This window comes from Wyeomyia smithii, chromosome 1 (genome assembly GCF_029784165.1).
Source record: "Wyeomyia smithii strain HCP4-BCI-WySm-NY-G18 chromosome 1, ASM2978416v1, whole genome shotgun sequence".
NCBI lineage: Eukaryota > Metazoa > Arthropoda > Insecta > Diptera > Culicidae > Wyeomyia > Wyeomyia smithii.
Genome location: NC_073694.1, coordinates 197,684,497 through 197,700,331, shown reverse-complemented (window position 1 = coordinate 197,700,331; position 15,835 = coordinate 197,684,497). Strand labels below are relative to the sequence as shown.

General features: G+C 37.5%; 1 protein-coding gene across 1 annotated transcript in view; it reads left to right on the top strand.

The window, feature by feature from the left end:
* Positions 1-13,740: 13,740 nt before the first annotated feature.
* The window catches only part of LOC129719142 (calexcitin-1-like), a 97,609-nt gene continuing 95,514 nt past the window's right edge, over positions 13,741-15,835 (top strand). The window contains exon 1 of the mRNA XM_055670581.1: positions 13,741-14,609. The gene's annotated coding sequence lies outside the window, so the exon portion shown is untranslated. The remainder of the gene's footprint in view (positions 14,610-15,835) is intronic.

The window sequence follows — 15,835 nt, the reverse complement described above, 5'->3', positions numbered from 1 at the left end:
ATATCAACAATTCATAATTCAAAAAAAAAAAGTTTTTACTACTTCTGTGGAAATTTAGGGAATTAGTGATTAATGTTTTAAAGGCCAAATTCTAGCGAAGTTCACAGTTTCGGTAATGACCTCAAAAATAAGCAAATTCGGTAACAGGGAATCTGTAACGCTAGATAGTGAATTAGTGGATTATGAATTCTAGATAAACATTTCAAAAGGCCCTATCTGCTTGCATCGTTTTTCCGGAGCGTCTTTCCATTTTGGTAATGGTTCAGCTTCAGTAACTCTCCCAAGCGTGGTTTTCGTTCAGAAGGCTAGAGTGATCCCACCGCTATCAACTTGTGCAAATAAAGTGTCAGAAAAGGTATTTAATAGGTCGTGGTGATTGAATAAAAGTGATCGATCAAAAAAAAAAAATTGAAATTATCAAATTTAAAAAAAATGGCTGCATTTGCCGAAAAATGTAAATTTAGTTTTTTAATACAAAAATAATTTATCTGGCAACACTTCCGGTCAAAACTTATATTTTTTCGGGATTTCTTGGTTTATTTTCTTCAAAACTCTTCTATCAGTATTTTTCGGACATCTTACGTCTATGAATTGTAAGAAAAAGAAAAAAGAGATTTTGAACAAAAAATGCGTAACTTTGCAATAAACAGGGGGGTCCCACAGAGCGGGGGGTATTTCAATCGACACCAAAATTGGGATTTTTCCAAAGTGACAGTAGATGAATAATTCTCCCAATTTTGAGCAAAATCTGTGATGGTCGTGTCCAAGTTTGTGCTTTCTCGTGGTCACTTCGTATGGAATGACCCATACTTTCGGTATGATGTTTTCGAAGAAATGGAATCAATTCGTGATAAAAAATACTTATCAAAAGGTAATGCTCTTACAACACTAGGCAATGTTAACGTGTCCTTAAACGCAACTTTTGCATTATTCACATACCTATCAAAGTTAACCCTTGCATGCCCGGTGCAATTTTTCAGGTTTTCGAAAAATTCTTCTAACTCAGTCAAAACTCAATCAAATTTGATCAAACAAGTTTTCAAATAACAAAAATAAGTAATTAATTTACTTAAAGTAATCTTAGTTGAAGGTTAATTACGTTAGATTTAGAGAAGTGAATGAAGTTTGATAAAAGCTTAAAAAATGTAATTTTCAACAATGATCATTCCATACCATTAAAGAAATACCGATGAACTCACAGGAAACCACAAAGATTTAAATTTCAGAGCTAGTTTTTGGGCTTTTGCAACAAACCGAATTGAAATCGGTCTAACGACGATCAAATAAGAGCAAATTTAGCAACAAGCAGATCGTGAACCAAAATAAACAAATTTTACCCTAAAATATCGTTATTTTCGTTTCCAAACTAGCTGTAAATGATATTCTTCAGCACAGAAATCATCATTTATCTTTAGCATATTGAAAGAAAAGCACATTGCCAAAACAATGTATGGATTTCAATGGTGATCAATTTCACCCCAATTTACTTCATAGTACCTGATAGAATTATCGAATTCATTTCATAAAGTAGACGATAGAAATTTCACCAATAGCCACAGAGGTTTACTTTAGCACATACCAGTACTTGTTTTAAAATTATAATATTTCGGGAAAAATGTACATGAAGCTAGTTAATTAGAAATTGTTATAAAAATTGATCAATTTCACCCCGTTCCATGGTACTTCTTGATTGATAGCTAAATCACTAGGCTTGTCGCCCAAACCCCTTTTGTTGCGGCGAACAAAAACCATTTCATCCAGCGAAAAGGGCCGAGCGAACGCAATGACAGTTTGGATGTACACAGCCGTAAACGTCATCATTTAGGCAGATCGATAGCAAGTTAAACCGCTTTTTAATAAGTCACGAGTGATATAATTAAGTTCATGAGTTTATAAGTTGCTGATAAATCGGAATATATTACACTTACCTGTAACTTAACCTAAAACGCACAGGAAATACTTACTAAATCGTAGATCAATCGTTCATCGCTGGTAGACGTAAATAAAAGAGATGAGGAAGAAGACCTGAGAAGAAGGAGGGATTAGAGGATAGATTTCGGATAGAGTTCGCCGTAGTCTTAGAAGCGGTAGAACCTCGAAAACACTGAATAATGTCGAATTCGTTTTTACGGCAGGACTATACCGTCCCGGACTACAATTTGCAGCTGAAAAAAAAAAACACTTTCCGAGCAGTTGCAATGGTGTGCGTAATATCAGAGGTAGCTGTCACTTTTGTTTTGGTTATTATCGCCATTGCATTGTCTTTTTGTCGCTTTTGTGCTACTGTACGAAAAATTTGCCAATTTACTGAGAATGACAAAATAAAATAAATAAAATCCAACCTGATGATTGACACGCGAAGAACAATTATCAAAGCAAACAGATTTTGACACATTTTTTTTTGATTTTGACACATATGTGTGAATGTGTTGGTGTCTTCAAAACTGCACTCTGTTTCTTTCGCGGACTGTCCGGGACAGAAAAAGGGTAGTCCTGGATAGTCCGGAAAATGGAAAAAAAAACAGCAATAGGATAAAGTGTAGTCCGCGGGGTAGCTACACCGCAAAAACGAAAACGACATAAGTAAGAAACATTATATGTTATATCTCTCGTTTATAACAATCAAATATATGACAGCTTTGTAGCTGCTAAGTAAGGGCATCTTCAGCGGTGGTCTATTTTTGTACTTTGTACTAGATTTACACCAGCGAAACCTGAATAGAACCAGCTAATATAGACCAACTTTTCGTTTTCCGCACCGGTGTTGTATATCTTGTTGTTTTAAACCGCTGACATTTGTCACACTGTCAACAACTTAATACCCCATGCTATCAGTTTATGAGACTTGTTATAATGAAAAGCACTCAATATTTAACAAACGGGAATTCGATAATTTTTACGCACATTAAACTATACCTTTGGCAAGACACTTTATATCCACAAGACTTTGTGGATTTGATGGTTTGACCCGAACGTCAGTGACATTTCTCAGGATGGATTGGTACGATCGAAAAATTTATGCTACAAGTAGAACTTCGGAGGATAGCGAAAAATTCCTGATCGCGTAGATATTCATCTTCCGTTTTCGTCTCATCAATCTTTCAGAATCTTGCAGTTCTTCAAACTTGGGTTTGGTTTTGAGGATATTGAAACCAGCCTGCACTTTGAACGTTTTCAGTTCAGTGTCTTCGAGGAACATTTTTCTGGCCTCTTAAGGTCTCCTCTAGTCCCACTACAATGAAGGCGATTAACAAATAGTCAACATATTTGTCATCCTGGTGGCTGATGGTTGCAAACCAAGTAGTTGAACCTACGGTTATGGTCTTCCAGAATTCCATACAAGTTAAAAATTTTTTCAATTTAGATCTGGTATAAAACAAAATTTACACCACCAATGCAGCAGTGAATTTGAGTTTGTTTCAAAAAAATAGAACAAAAAAAGGATTTGGACCACCACTGAAGATGCCCTAAGCAACTGAAAAGACGGTGTTTGTTTCGACTTCGGGAACATTCTACAAAGCTATTCATCCTAAGCTGGATAGTTCCTTGCCCGTCGGAGTCAAAGAGTACGGAGTCAAAGTGCAGTAATTAAAGTCAGTACACTATTGTATTCTGTCATCATCGTCGGTCGCGAGTTGCTAATTATAAGGATAGTAAAAAAAAATTTTTTTTATTTTGACACATACGTGTGAATGTGTTGGTGTCTTCAAAACTGCACTCTATTTCTTGGACGGACTGTCCGGGACAGAAAAAGGGTAGTCCGGGATAGTCCGGAAAATGTAAAAAAAACAGTGATAGGACAAAGTGTAGTCCGCGGGGTAGCTACACCGCAAAAACGAAAACGACATTAGTTAGCAGTTGGGTAAAATAGGCCCACTCTAGAAATGTCATACTTAAATAATAATTTAACCGGTGATGCGGCTTCCGTCACCAACGCAAAATATTGCAAAAAGTGCGAGCGTATCGACGTGCAAGAAGGTATTGTGTGTTGCGACGATTGCGATTCTTGAGTACAGTCTCAGTGCGCGGGTGTGAGTGAATCGGTCGCCGAACCGGATAGCATGGCAAACTAGGATGCTGCTTTGGAGTCTGCTGTATCGTTTAATTAATCGTCGGTCAGCAAGAGCACTAGGGGGTCACCTAGGGGCTAGACACCTTCATTTTTATGAAAAATATTTCGATAATATTACTCGATATCGGTAAATATATTGTGATGTTCATTGTTAATCTGTCAATTGACAACCCTCCAACGATAATATAACGTCAATGAGCTATGATATGAATAGAGCGGTGCCCAAAAATGCAACGATAAAAACTTCGTAATATTGAATATTGGAAATATTTCGCAAAGGTGTCACAGAAACTGCTGCTAAGTTCAAAACTTCTTGACTAGCAACAGAAGCTGAAGACGAAGCGTTTGGAAGAAGAGCGATGCATTCACAGGCTGGAAGAAGAAGTAAGCATGAAACAGATCGACGACGAACAAGAATACTTGAGGCAAAAGTACGCATTGCTGATGCAAACAGGAGAGGAAAAGGGATCGTGCAGTAGAAAGAGCGGTGTTAGTGTAAAATTTAGACGCGAAATGATGGAACAATGGCTCGCAACGGAGGCCCAATAGTTTGCAAGTGGACAGTCAAAGCCATCTGCGTTTGGATTCAAGGGCACTTTGTCAGTGTCAGTTATCAGTGCAGGGACTTCGAACAATACGGTTCCATTCAACCAGAGTATTCAGCGAAATCTTACGAGTCCTTGGTAGTACCAACGAAGTCCACAAGTACATCAAACAAAGCATCGGCTAGTTCACCCGAGCCTTTGGCATCCCTATACCGAGTAACAGTGAATGACAATGAACTCATGTCCTGGGCTCAAATTTATTTGTGCCCGCTGTCAGCAGTAAGATAAAGATGTATAAAAAGAAGCGGTGATATGCTATCTCGTTTTTACATATGTTGAGATGAAAGCCCTTGAAACATGGCCTGATGCCAAAGGGGTGAGTTCACCGATTCCAGTGACAGTGATGACGAGTGCGGGGGGAATTTTAGTCACTTCTGTAACTACAGCTCCGATATTGTCTCCATCGATAGTTTCGATGGCGCCAGCCGTTGCCTTTCGCCACTAGCTCTGCAAGTTTGTTTCCGGGAATTCAAAGCTACTGGAACGCTTTCCCCGGTTATCCAGTATTATTTCCGTATACTGGACTATCTGTAGTACCAACATCAATGGTGATCGATGGAGCTAAGATTGATCTTTTAGTTGGTCCATTGGGACCAACCTCGGCTAATGTATTTCCGGGAATTAAAATTTACCCAGGACCAATCAAAGAAAGCTTTGTCCGGACCGACTAATGCGCAATTGTCCAAATACCGTCATTATAAAATAAAATACGCCATCAAAACTGTTGATGTCAGTTGGTTGGTATCACTGCCCTGCACTTCTGAACCAAATTTGAAAATCATCGTTGGACTAACTTTCGAGTTAAGCCCTTTGAAAGTTTTAAGGAGAATTTCTCATACAAATACACTCAAACAACCCTTCCAAAACGACCATAAACCATAGTAGGTATTGTTTTATTGGCAACATATGCCCATTGACGACCTTTCTGGAAGATTTGAGCTGTATTAGGACCATCGGAAAACTGTTCGGACTAAAGAACCCCGGGTAAAATGCAAAAAAATCCATTTTACCCGGGGCCTGAACCAAAAACATTATTTGACACCTCAGTTCACTGGAATTCTAAAGCTACGTACCGCACGTAAAAGCAACATCAACATCAGCAGGTTTAGTGACACTTGTCAGTTCTTAAAAAGGTCTATAGTGAATCCCCAGCCAAACAGACGTGACACTCAATGATGATTACTTTGTCCAATCCGTTTTGTACGAAAATTTGTCTCTGTTTCCAAAGCTGTAAAAACGTGATCGAAATTATTTTGACCCAAAAACATTGATTTTAGAGCCGCAACATCTTCAGCAAAGTTGTTCCATTAATTATTTTCCATGTTATAGAAGTTGCAATTTGCTGAACAAAGTGAATTTTTATATGCAAAAATGAAAACAATAAAATTTGCTTCTTACTGTTAAGTGAATTAATCACAAAATTGCAACTTCTATAAAATGGAGAATAATAAAAGGATCTTTTTTTATATTTAAGGGGGGGATTTGTTAGTAGCTTAAGTATTTTTGATAAATTGTAGTAAATAATGAGTATGTGTGTCCAATCACAAATGGTGACTTCTCAACACTGTTAGTAATTTGTAATTTAAATTGTTAGGATTTGTTTGCTTTCGCAATTAGGACTTATCATTCGTAGGGATTTAAACCTACTTGTCAGAAAAGGGGAAGTAAACTTACAACTAACTTAATTGCTAACTTATTGGCTATATAATTAATGGATCAATTTTCCTGAAGACACAATGGCTCTAAAATCTAATTTTTTGAGTCATAAAAATATCGATCAAGTTTTTGCAGCTTTGGAAACAGTGTGCAATGGTCGTAGCGTGGACAGAAGTAGCACACTTTATCCACTAATTCCGTTTCTTGTCGAACACGGAGTCGTTCCGTCGGAAGTCGGATTGGAAGCGCACCGCACATTCCCTACGCAACAAAGTTTCCCGTGGTGCTGCCGAGAGACCATCGCATTAGCTTCCTACTGGTACAGTCGGTTCACCGCCGGTTCCTGTATGGAAACGGAGAAACTGTTTGCAACGAGCTGCGACAAGAGTTTTACATCCCGAAGCTTGGGGTGTTCGTGCGAAAAGTAGGTCTGAGTTGTCAGCACTGAAAGCTGAAGACATCAGCTTTCAGGCCACCACTGACGCGTCGGAAAAAATATAAGTGTCGTTCCAATACCACTGAACGGCCGTTGAAATGGCCAAAAACTTTGACTGTAAGTCGTATGTGACGCATTTCGCGCCAAGTCGGCCCGAAGTCACCCTCTTAAAAATCGTTCAAACTTTTTGGGTGTGAAGATATTACCCATTTAAGCATCTCAGCATACTTACTTTTTCCAAAATTAATCTTGACTGTCTTTTGGAAAGGGCGAATGTTTCTTTTTATTTTTAAATCGATATAACTCAAAAGCGGTCAATTCTGCAAAAAATGTTCTATGAGTAATTTTTATGAAATTGTATACAATTTCAAAAAAAATAGATAAAATTACATATTAAGTCTGACACTAAGAAAATGCGATTGAAACACAAAAAATCGATTGAAAAAAAAGAGTAATCTCCGAATAGGCTGAATTTTTTTTTGGTGAAAGGCAAAATTGTTGGCTATATTTTGTTCATGCATCGCGAGTTGAGCATATTTATCTCAAAAAAAAAAAAAAAAAAAAAAAAAAAAAAAAAAATATATATATATATATATATATATATATATATATATATATATATATATATATATATATATATATATATATATATATATATATATATATATATATATATATATATATATATATATATATATATATATATATATATATATATATATATATATATATATATATATATATATATATATATATATGCAAACTGTAACTAAGGTAGGGTAGAGCGGGGCTAGTTGGTCATTTTTTGTCAAAATGTTCTGTAACTTTTTGTGGGAAATATTATGACAAAAGTCATAACATGGAAATGTTGTGTTAAGTCTATAGCATCTAGGAAAAATATAAACTGTACAAAATAGTTTATTATTTTGCGGATATTCTATGTTTTTTGAGTGGATGTCAAATTGGCCAACTAGTCCCTCAGCTGGGGTAAGTTGGTTAGGGTGTGGGGTAAAATGGCCATTTATATTTCGGAAGTATAATTCAGTTTTTCTCCCTCGCTGCATTTGCGGCAGCCTGTGGCGTCTCAGCGGAGGTCAAACCGCACCCGGTTTTTTGTTCATACATTTGCTTTCCGGAATCCCAAACAATGAAAAAAGTAACTCATAATTGCATGAAAAAAATCGTGTTACTCTTTAATACCTGATGAGAAGTATATGTTTAAATCTCTCTAATAGTTTGGTTGCGAACTAAATCAAAGACAATACGGATTAAACTGAGAACCAGAGCCAAATTCTAGATTCGCATCTGCAATCACAAGCACAAAACTATAGCTACTTTCGCTTCTTTCTTTTTTTTTTGTTGAAAGCTTGCTTTCGTCGAAATTTTCATCAGGTAGAAGGCATTTGCCGATGCATTAGTTATAGTTATTTGAGATCAATGACTCAGCATTTATAGTGTGCAATAAAAGATTCATCAAAATGACAATGCAATGGAGATAAGTTTTACCAAATATATAAATTCGAATAAATGGTTTTACTAAACAATAAAAAATGCTGTTTTCGCTTGAATTAAGATTGCATCACGACAGCACTCTTCAAGAATTTGCATTTACTTGGTTACTTGAATTCATTCATGATGTCCATATGACCAGCCAGCCCCGCTAGTATGTGACCAACTAGCCCCTCACGTATTAAATATGAAAATTACTTGAAATATATGAAAATGAAATTTTGGCGAAAGTTTGCTTTACACAACTTAAAACTAACGGAAATGACTTTCATAATACGTTGAGCCATGTTCATTTCCATTTGGCTAACTTTGTTTAGACAAAAAGTTTCAACTTGAAAACCGAGTAGAATTGATGGCCAATTTGGCACCAACCTGTATTTATTATACGTCTCAATTAAAACTGTACTTCATTTCGTCATTTAGTTTCCCTGGTTATCTACTACGTATCACCCATATAACCCGATTTTTTTGATACGTAGATTCGAAGATATTCTCATTGACCAACTTACCCCGTAACCAACTAGCCCCGCTCTACCCTATATTATTTTTTCAGTGTAAAACACCTTGATAGATTATTTTTAATATTTTTATTAAAAAAAAAAGAAAACAAATAAAATTAAATATGTAACTTCAATGTACTATGTGTATATATGTACCTGAAATCCACTATTCCTAAAAATATAACCGTTGTTGTTCGTGAACACAAACAACAGTTGATTCATCTGCATAATACATGTTGGGAACACTGCCGCGTGCATCGCGACACCAGTCACGTTGCCCTCGCGATACGCAAACCATGACCGTGGCAACGACCCGCACGCATCGCAGCAACAATTCATCCATTTGAAATCTTCTTCTTCTTATCTTATATTTATATAAAAGAGAAGTTTTGTATGTATGTATGTATGTATGTTCCAGCATAACTCTCGAAGGCCTAAACCGATTTCAACCAAACTTGGCATACGTGTTCTTTGTGTAAAGGAAGTGGTCATAGAAATATTCGATAGGGGGGAGGGGTCACCCTTAATGAAGGAGGGGGTCAAAAGTAATAAATTTTCATACAAAATGGAAACCTTTCATTGAAATTTGATGATTTTCGGGCTCTTGGTCATATTTGGAGGCCGGAAGTTGATGTCCAGAGACCGAAACATGATGTTCGATGCCATTTTCAATCCAAGATGGCGACTTCCGGTTTCTAGGAAGCCATTTAAAGCTGTGGAAAACACTCACAAACCCCCCAATGTTGCAGTTTTCGGAGCAAAAATGACTCTCAAGAACCGGTTATCGTTATCCGACGATACTTTGAAACTTGGGTTGCCGACTTCCGGTTTCTGGAAATCTGCGAATATTAATAATTGAATTATATGCTTGGCAATATGGGTATTTTCAGAATCGGAATGACGTCGTCATACGAAAATCGATCATATATTTCCAAATAATGGCCTTTTTTGAAACGTAGTGACGTCTGTTTGCAGCCGAAAATCGGCTTTCGTGCAAATGTTTCTAGAGAAGTGTTTCAAAACATCCAACCTGCTTTGATCCGTTTTTGGAACGATTTCTTGACATATTTCTTGCATAATTTGATAACGAAGAGTCCAATTCAGCGTTTTGGATAAAAAATATGTTTGGAAAAGTTGCTGAAGCTCAACTATTACCGAATAAAAATTTAGTTAAGGGCATCGATCAAATAAGATAAGAGCTCCTACAATCCAGCTATTTATTAAAAAAAAAGTTTTGTATGTATGTATGTATGTTCCAGCATAACTCTCGAATGATTGTACCGATTTTAACCAAACTTGATATACGTGTTCTTTGTACAGAGAAAGTGGTCATAGAAATAGTGTGAAGAAGGAGGTGCAACTTCCAAAGGAGGAGAGGGTCTTAATTGATCGAAAAATCTATTTTCATGCATTATGGGAACTTTCTGAATGAATACGATGGTTTTTAGGCCTTTGGTCATATCTGGAGACCGAAAACTGATTTCCAGAGACCGGAACATGATGTCGAAAAGAGAAAGGAGCAGCTATCAAAGAGGGAGGGGGTCTTAATTAATAAGAAAATCAGGTCTTTTATTGCCCTATGGAAACTTATTGAAGAGGTACGATAACTTCCATGGCCTCGGTCGGTCATGGCAAGAAGTTGATGTCTAGGGACCGGAATATGATTCCCGATATTTTTGTCGACTTTTGGTTGCTTTGAAGCTGTATACAACTGTAAAAAACGTTTACAAACCTCCAAACATTGGTATTTCTGGAACCCGGATCTTTTAAAAAGCAGAACTAAAAATCCCATGACATTTTTTAAATTCAATATGGCGACTTCCGGTTTTAGAGTTTTATGAAAAACGAATATATGCTCTGCAATATGTATATTTTCGAATTCAAGATGACGTCCAGAATCCAAATATTCATCTCCGGCCCAAATTTTTAAATCGTGCATGGCGGATTACATTTTCTGAAAATGTTACTAGAATACAGAAGAAGGCTTGGACGTAATATTGAAACGTTGTTTAGAAATCAATTCCGCGATTTCTGCTTTCTGTCAAGCTGTGTAAAACTAAGTAAAATGGTTAACTAATGTCAATACACTAAAGCAACTTTTTACGCGGGGGATACATACCGCGTAAAAATACCGCGTAAATTCCGGAATCCGTGTAGAATAAAACCGCGTAAATTCCGGAATACGCATAAAAAAAACAGCGTGAATTCTGCATTCCGAGTAAAGGGAAACCGAAATCCACGCAAAAATAAATACCGCGTAAATTCCGGAATCCGCGTAAAAAAGCCGCGCAAAAAAAAACCACGTAAAAAGCGACCTATTTCTAGAAAGAGAACTATGTTCAGAAAATGACAACGGGCGTCCAACGCTATTTTCAAATTCCTGAAGAAAAATATTCAAATACTCCCTGATATTAGGTTCATAAGTCAGAGCTGATTCCCCTAAATCGAAAATTGGTGTCCGAACGTTTGGTATAGCGAAGGTTTATTTCTGCACTGGAAGTTATTCAAAACTTGAGAAAAATCTGGAGATAGTCCCCGTTTCTCCAAATTATTAACTAATTCATGAAGACTGATGTTCAACTATAACGATGATATTGTTTACACAAAAAAAGTAAAACGAGAAGACATAGCAAGCAACAATTTTAACTATTAGAGATGAGCCTAGGCTATTAATTTTGTAATTTGAGTGTAATTTGAGTTTATTGTAAGTTAATCGATACCGTCGAAGATGCTGATGAGGCAATCCATTTTCCAACGGAATTTTTATTATTATTATTATTATTATTTTTATTATTTGAAATGCTCGGGCTGGAAAAAATATATGGGAATATAGAAAATTATAAAAAAGCAGAAATGTTTACACGAGCAAGGCCGGGTACATTCAGCTAGTTTATTATAAGAGGGATGGTAAATTAGAAAATGTAAGTTTTATTATAATATCAGAAGTTTTGACGCATGATACTGTGGCTGTCCAGGTTATTCATAGCAAAATTTATTGATTTCATGAAACAGAGAATTTTTTCCTCTAGAATTATGTTTATGTCAGTTGGAGCAGCTGCCCATTATTAAAACAAAACGGAAAATTGCGAGCCTGTGTGATTTCAAATAAAGGCATAACTTAGAAGCAGAGTGGTACTTTTTCGCAACATAACATGGGAAATGTCCCTGTGACGCAATCGGAGGTACTCTCAAAGGAATGGCAAAGAGAGTAAGTTTTACCCAAGATTACGGAAATACTATTAAATCTCCACGAGAACTTTGAAGTTCAAGAAACAGTCAAATATATAACTAATTTTAATTTCTGCTACATATGCAAAGAACAGTACACAAAAATGTCAGAGGAATTAGAAGAACTATTCAGTCAAATAAAATCTATATCTGGGACACAAAAATTTAATAGTTTTGTACCATTAAGTAATAATCAAATAGCAGTTGAAAGATATTCTAGTTCAAAAGATGACCCAAAAATATTTACTGTATATAGTGGTGGTAAGAAATAGATGCTAAGTGATTATGTGATATCTTATCACATAATATCTTCACATAGTCCAAAAAACATAATCATGTTTTTTGGACTATGTCTTTTACTAGATAAACACTTAAACGTTTCTGGTTCCAAACCCACGTTAATTCGGAAATTCGTGAAATTTTTTTTGAATTAGCGCGGTATCGCGTAAAAAAAACCGCGTTAATTCAAAAATCCGCGTAAAAAAACCGCGTTAATTCAAAAATCCGCGTAAAAAAAACCTCGTAAAAAAACCGCGTATAAAAAACCGCGTAAAAAAAACCTGACTGTATTTTTTTAACGTGCTGTTTTCCGCCCATGATTTTTGGAGCAGTTGAAGAAAAGGTTGTTGAGAACTTGTAACCGTATAAGCACGGAAATTTAAACAGCAAATTACGCGGGAATTTCAAAAAACTTATCCTCAAGATGATAAAAAATAACATAAATTAGAAACATAAAAATCCATGAAACTTGTACCAAAAAAAAACTATGGCGCATAACGATCTCAACCAGCCATAATTCCAAAAAAATAATGCTATCGGGAAGAATGCTAATTGTCAGACTTTTCTAGGTCTTAACAGATCAATTAGCATTCTAATTGAGCTTGGAATAGCATCTAATTTGTACTTGGAATTTTAAAACTGAACTGAGCACGTTTCCCCAGTTGGTTTCATCCTCGGGCACGCCATTGTTTAAAGCTGGACAAATATTATTCGCTGTCGTATCGCCCGAAACATTTCACAACAAGTACGCTGACAAAAAAAAAAAAAAATAATCCACATTTCGTCGTGGAAAAACAGAACAATCGAATTTCACCATTCACAGGAGTTTCATTTCAATTGAGTGAACATTAAATCGTTTGGCCCCCGACAGCGTTCGCATTCGTAAGCTTCAATTTTTAAAATTGTGTTTCGCTACCTCTCGTTTTCGAGGCGCGTTTGGTTTGGGTCACACCGTGTGGCCTGCATTCCAAACGATGGCAGCTCCTATGTATCTTTGTTGGCATCGCGCCCATCGGGAAACTCTTCTTCGGGTTCGGTTGTGGGTATAACTCGGTCACTCGGGAAACCCATCCGAAGAACCTTTCGCAGCGGAGAGTGAGTTCCCTATCGGCGCAAGTGCCTGTGAACGTGCTCCGCTGCTAGAGCTGAACATCTGTTGCGATGTTCTCGTGGAACTTGCTGGCGCGCGGGGGTCTTGAGGAGGTACTTTTAGCTGTTGGGATGCAACGGCGATACACACATACATGCTCACATACACGCCCGACTGCTGTGCTGAGGCGAATGTGTGCCTGGTTGGATTCCTGGTTCTAGCGCAAGTTGTAGTTCTGGTGTTCAGAACTGGGCACCGTCATCGTTATTATCGTCATCGTTATAATCATCATCAACAGCAGTAACATAGCATCTGCAACGGTGTCATCACCAATTGGTGTCCTATAAAAGCTTTTCACGCGCCTGACGGAGGCTGCATTCCGGTCGTGTCTGGCGCGTTGGACAGTGCATTTTTTCGGGTGTTGTTATAGTTACGATCGACAGATTTTGTGCAAACAAAAATATTTGTGTCTTGGTCTGGCCATCGGATTCCGGCAAAATCAGCACAAAAAGTACTCTTCTTGGCGAACTATAGGCAAAAGGCGCGCGCGTTTCTGCTGCAGTGCTCGTGTTCGTTCCGATTTCCGGTTCGTTCCAGGCGTGTACATAAAACAGGCTGAACCATTGGTTCTGGGAAAACCGCGGTAGGGTGGATAGGTTAAAATTCGGTTTCGACGGCAGCAGCCACCCCATGGACGTTGGTCTTCGTATGGGAGAAGACAGTAGTCAACTTTCGCACTAGTCGCACCGATTCCGTATGCGGAAGGCCATTCAATCGTAGCTCGTTGAAGCGGAAGGATTGTGATCCGTGGTGAAATCTACTAAGGACCACAGTTTTGGGTGTGAAATAATCGTCACGGATTTGTTAGAAAAAAAAAATCGACATAAAGATTATCAAATTAGCGATTTGTTACTGCAACGGTGCCTCTCCATTTAGCGCTAAAAATAATAAATAAATCAACTGATTGTGCTTCTTCATCTGCAAGCTAGACGACGACGACGACGACGACCGCAGTGAATGGAAAGAATTCGCTAGAACGTGGTTTGAATAATCAAAGTGAGTGTATCCAAACGCGGACCAATAAACTGATCTGGCGTGACGATAAGATTAGCCGGAACCTTCCAGTCTACCAGAAGCATTGCTTTTCAGCAAACGGAGAGAAAGGATTGTGAAGGAGCAGGACTTTTGCCCTTTGCCCCTCCCAGCAAGCGTCCGATCAGAAAAATAACTCGCGGTGAGTGGATTTTGTGTCTTCTTTTGCAGTGTTGTTTACATGGACTAAGGTCCGAGCGCGTTGCTCCTGCCTGCAGGGTGAATTGCTGCACACAATCTCGGATATCGGGGTGGGCATCGTCGTCCGTTCGTGCCACAAATGATTTTCCCTTTTTAGTGTCGGTTCCCGTGCTGCGGGCGTATTAGCTGCAAACGAAGCGCACCGCATTATGTCGTATGGATTGGATATTTTAAATTCCGATTGTGACAGCTTCCTCGCGGATAGGCGGTAGAAGAAGAAAAAGTTCAGGTGGAAAATGCGTTCCTTCCAAGAACGGATGGAACGGTGAAGGCAGCCAAACTTTTTCTGTCATGGGATTTCCAGGCATTATTGACATAAAAAAATTCATGTTAAAGTCGGTTTATTTTCTGGTTGAAAACTTTGAATCAACACATACAATTCTATTCATTTTGTGAACGACATTCTCTAAATTAAGAAATGATAAGCAAGGTTCGGCTGTTGTGGTCGTCGAGCCAAGCAGTTTGATTTGGTTCATAGATAGTATTTTTTCCAGATCAAGATCCAAACATTCAGCACAGTTCATTCTGCACTGCAATGGGTAAATGTTGAGTAACAAGTTTGGCATACTAAAAAACCGGGACATGCTTAATCTGATAACATTGCCTCGAAGGTCTGAAAATAATAGTTCAATTATACTGTTGAGACCTTTTTTTGAACGGAAAGTCGGAAAACCGATATTATCTCTAAGAAAAGGAAACATCCAATTTCAGAGGAAAACTATGCTGAGCACTGGAAATACCTGAAACAGTTGTGACAGTATTCGTAGCTAATGAAGAAATCGATAAAAAAGCCCCCCTTTACCTCCCCTAGATCCGGTTATGACTGCAAGAAAACGTTTTTTTACGTCTCCTCTCAAAGCATGATAAGTTCTAGTGATGTCATATCGGTGTGGATGTTCGAACCTGACAATTCTGAACTCGTATTCAGGACAAACATGTCGCACTCTGTCATTTTTCGCATTTGGTGGAAACAAAATGGGACGAAATATCTTCGTACCCAATTGATCCATTTGTCTATTTGATTTATAAGGGTTTTTTTAATCCAGTAATTTCAAAACAGCAATATATGTTTTTGTAATTCAACTAATATATAAACAATGGCTTGAAAAGAATAACGACATAAAAGTTTCCTTGGGTTTTGACAACAAAACTAACTTTTTCCGAGGT